Source organism: Bombus bifarius, unplaced genomic scaffold, assembly GCF_011952205.1.
Source record: "Bombus bifarius isolate JDL3187 unplaced genomic scaffold, Bbif_JDL3187 scf7180000009647_frag, whole genome shotgun sequence".
Classification (NCBI taxonomy): domain Eukaryota; kingdom Metazoa; phylum Arthropoda; class Insecta; order Hymenoptera; family Apidae; genus Bombus; species Bombus bifarius.
Window position 1 is genome coordinate 23,444 of NW_022885256.1, and position 6,000 is coordinate 29,443.

The window sequence follows — 6,000 nt, forward strand, 5'->3', positions numbered from 1 at the left end:
TATGGTATGACGTTATAACGTATTACGTTATATGGGATGACGTTATAACGTATTACGTTATATGGTATGACGTTATAACATATTAGGTTATATGGTATGACGTTATACCGTATTACGTTATATGGGATGACGTTATAACGTATTACGTTACATGGTATGACGTTGTAACGTATTACGTTAAATGGGATGACGTTGTAACGTATTACGTTAAATGGGACGACGTTATAACGTGTTACGTTATATGGGATGACGTAATAACGTATTACATTATAAGGGACGACGTTATAACGTATTACGTTGTATGGAACGACGTTATACCGTATTACGTTATATGGGATGACGTTATAACGTATTACGTTATATGGTATGACGTTATAACATATTACGTTATATGGTATGACGTTATACCGTATTACGTTATATGGGATGACGTTATAACGTATTACGTTATATGGGATGACGTTGTAACGTATTACGTTAAATGGGATGACGTTGTAACGTATTACGTTAAATGGGACGACGTTATAACGTATTACGTTATATGGTATGACGTTATAACGTATTACGTTAAATGGGATGAATTTGTGACGTATTACGTTAAATGGGACGACGTTATAACGCACTACGTTATATGGGATGACGTTATAACGTATTACGTTATATGGGTTGACGTTATAACGTATTACATTATATGGGAGGACGTTATAACGTATTACGTTATATGGGATGACGTTATTAATTAATACGTTATATGGTATGACGTTATAACGTATTACGTTATATGGGATGACGTTATAACGTATTTCGTTATAGGGGAGTACGTTATAACGTATTACGTTATATGGTATGACGTTATACCGTATTACGTTATATGGGATGTCGTTATAACGTGTTACGTTATTTGGGATGACGTAATAACGTATTACGTTATATGGAATGCCGTTATCACGTAATACGTTATATGGTATGACGTTATAACGTAAATAGGTTATATGGTATGACGTTATACCGTATTACGTTATATGGGATGACGTTATAACGTATTACGTAATATGGGATGACGTTATAACGTATTACGTTATATGGGACGACGTTATAACGTATTACGTTATATGGGATGACGGTATAACGTATTACGTTATATGGGTTGACGTTATAACGTATTACATTATATGGGACGACGTTATAACGTATTACGTTAAATGGGATGAATTTGTAACGTATTACGTTAAATGGGACGACGTTATAAGGTATTACGTTATATGGGATGACGTAATAACGTATTACGTTATATGGGATGCCGTTATCACGTAATACGTTATATGGTATGACGTTATAACGTAAATAGGTTATATGGTATGACGTTATACCGTATTACGTTATATGGGATGACGTTATAACGTATTACGTTATATGGGATGACGTTATAACGTATTACGATATATGGGACGACGTTATAACGTATTACCTTATATGGTATGACGTTATAACGTATTACGTTATATGGGATGACGTTTTAACGAAATAGGTTATATGGTATGACGTTGTAACGTAATAGGTTATATGGTATGACGTTATACCGTATTACGTTATATGGGAGGACGTTATAACGTATTACGTTATATGGTATGACGTTATACCGTATTACGTTATATGGGAGGACGTTATAACGTATTACGTTATATGGTATGACGTTATAACGTATTACGTTATATGGGATGACGTTATAACGTATTACGTTATATGGTATGACGTTATAACATATTACGTTAAATGGGACGACGTTATAACGTGTTACGTTATATGGGATGACGTAATAACGTATTACGTTATATGGGATGCCGTTATCACGTAATACGTTATAGGGTATGACGTTATAACGTAAATAGGTTATATGGTATGACGTTATACCGTATTACGTCATATGGGATGACGTTATAACGTATTACGTTATATGGGATGACGTTATAACGTATTACGTTATATGGGACGACGTTATAACGTATTACGTTATATGGGACGACGTTATAACGTACTGCGCTATATGGGATGACGTTATAACGTATTACGTTATATGGGATGACGTTGTAACGTATTACGTTAAATGGGATGACGTTGTAATGTATTACGTTATATGGGATGACGTTATAACGTATTACGTCATATGGGACGACGTTATAACGTATTACGTTATATGGAACGACGTCATACCGTATTACGTTATATGGGATGACGTAATAACGTATTACGTAATATGGGATGACGTTACCATATAATACGTTATATGGTATGACGTCATAACGTAAATAGGTTATATGGTATGACGTTATACCGTATTACGTTATATTGGATGACGTTATAACGTATTACGTTATATGGGATGACGTTATAACGTATTACGTTATATGGGACGACGTTATAACGCATTACGTTATATGGGATGACGTTATAACGTATTACGTTATATGGGTTGACGTTATAACGTATTACATTATATGGGACGACGTTATAACGTATTACATTATATGGAAGGACGTTATAACGTATTACGTTATATGGGATGACGTTATTAATTAATACGTTATATGGTATGACGTTATAACGTATTACGATATATGGGGTGACGTTATAACGTATTTCGTTATATGGGAGTACGTTATAACGTATTACGTTATATGGTATGACGTTATACCGTATTACGTTATATGGGATGTCACTATAACGTGTTACGTTATATGGGATGACGTAATAACGTATTACGTTATATGGGATGCCGTTATCACGTAATACGTTATAGGGTATGACGTTATAACGTAAATAGGTTATATGGTATGACGTTATACCGTATTACGTTATATGGGATGCCGTTATCACGTATTACGTTATATGGGATGCCGTTATCACGTAATACGTTATATGGTATGACGTTATAACGTAAATAGGTTATATGGTATGACGTTATAACGTATTACGTTATATGGGATGACGTTATAACGTATTACGTTATATGGGACGACGTTATAACGTATTACGTTATATGGTATGACGTTATAACGTATTACGTTATATGGGATGACGTTTTAACGAAATAGGTTATAAGGTATGACGTTGTAACGTAATAGGTTATATGGGATGACGTTATAACGTATTACGTTATATGGTATGACGTTATAACATATTACGTTATATGGTATGACGTTATACCGTATTACGTTATATGGGATGACGTTATAACGTATTACGTTACATGGGATGACGTTGTAACGTATTACGTTAAATGGGATGACGTTGTAACGTATTACGTTAAATGGGACGACGTTATAACGTGTTACGTTATATGATATGACGTAATACCGTATTACGTTATATGGGATGCCGTTATCACGTAATACGTTATATGGTATGACGTTATACCGTATTACGTTATATGGGATGACGTTATAACGTATTACGTTATATGGGATGACGTTATAACGTATCACGTTATATGGGACGACGTTATAACGTATCACGTTATATGGGACGACGTTATAACGTATTACGTTATATGGGACGACGTTATATCGTATTGCGTTATATGGGATGACGTTATAACGTATTACGTTATATGGAACGACTTTATACCGTATTACGTTATATGGGACGACGTTATGACGTATTACGTTATATGGGACGACGTGATAACGTATTACGTTATATGGGATGACGTAATAACGTATCACGTAATATGGGATGACGTTATCACATAATACGTTATATGGTATGACGTCATAACGTAAATAGGTTATATGCTATGACAGTATACCGCATTACGTTATATGGGATGACGTTATAACGTATTACGTTATACGGGATGACGTTGTAACGTATTACGTTAAATGGGATGACGCTGTAACGTATTACGTTAAATGGGACGACGTTATAACGTGTTACGTTATATGGGATGACGTAATAACGTATTACGTAATATGGGATGACGTTATCACATAATACGTTATATGGTATGACGTCATAACGTAAATAGGTTATATGGTATGACGTTATACCGTATTACGTTATATGGGATGACGTTATAACGTATTACGTAATATGGGATGACGTTATAACGTATTACGTTATATGGGACGACGTTATAACGTATTACGTTATATGGGATGACGGTATAACGTATTACGTTATATGGGTTGACGTTATAACGTATTACATTATATGGGACGACGTTATAACGTATTACGTTATATGGTATGACGTTATAACATATTACGTTATATGGTATGACGTTATACCGTATTACGTTATATGGGATGACGTTATAACGTATTACGTTATATGGGATGACGTTATAACGTATTACGTTATATGGGATGACGTTTTAACGAAATAGGTTATATGGTATGACGTTATAACGTATTACGTTATATGGGATGACGTTATAACGTATTACGTTATATGGTATGACGTTATAACATATTACGTTATATGGTATGACGTTATACCGTATTACGTTATATGGGATGACGTTATAACGTATTACGTTACATGGTATGACGTTGTAACGTATTACGTTAAATGGGATGACGTTGTAACGTATTACGTTAAATGGGACGACGTTATAACGTGCTACGTTATATGGGATGACGTAATAACGTATTACGTTATATGGGATGCCGTTATCACGTAATACGTTATATGGTATGACGTTATAACGTTAATAGGTTATATGGTATGACGTTATACCGTATTACGTTATATGGGATGACGTTATAACGTATTACGTTATATGGGATGACGTTATAACGTATTACGTTATATGGGACGACGTTATAACGTATTACGTTATATGGGACGACGTTATATCGTATTGCGTTATATGGGATGACGTTATAACGTATTACGTTATATGGGATCACGTTGTAACGTATTACGTTAAATGGGATGACGTTGTAACGTATTACGTTATATGGGATGACGTTATAACGTATTACGTTATATGGGATGACGTTATAACGTATCACGTTATATGGGACGACGTTATAACGTATTACGTTATATGGGACGACGTTATATCGTATTGCGTTATATGGGATGACGTTATAACGTATTACGTTATATGGAACGACTTTATACCGTATTACGTTATATGGGACGACGTTATAACGTATTACGTTATATGGGACGACGTTATATCGTATTGCGTTATATGGGATGACCTTATAACGTATTACGTTATATGGGATGACGTAATAACGTATCACGTAATATGGGATGACGTTATCACATAATACGTTATATGGTATGACGTCATAACGTAAATAGTTTATATGCTATGACAGTATACCGTATTACGTTATATGGGATGACGTTATAACGTGTTACGTTATTTGGGATGACGTAATAACGTATTACGTTATATGGGATGCCGTTATCACGTATTACGTTATATGGTATGAGGTTATAACGTAAATAGGTTTGATGGTATGACGTTATACCGTATTACGTTATATGGGACGACATTATATCGTATTGCGTTATATGGGGATGACGTTATAACGTATTGCGTTATATGGAACGACTTTTATACCGTATTACGTTATATGGGACGACGTTATGACGTATTACACGTTATATGGGACGACGTTATATCGTATTGCGTTATATGGGATGACGTTATAACGTATTACGTTATATGGGATGACGTAATAACGTATCACGTAATATGGGATGACGTTATCACATAATACGTTATATGGTATGACGTCATAACGTAAATAGGTTATATGCTATGACAGTATACCGCATTACGTTATATGGGATGACGTTATAACGTATTACGTTATACGGGATGACGTTGTAACGTATTACGTTAAATGGGATGACGCTGTAACGTATTACGTTAAATGGGACGACGTTATAACGTGTTACGTTATATGGGATGACGTAATAACGTATTACGTTATATGGGATGACGTTATCACATAATACGTTATATGGTATGACGTC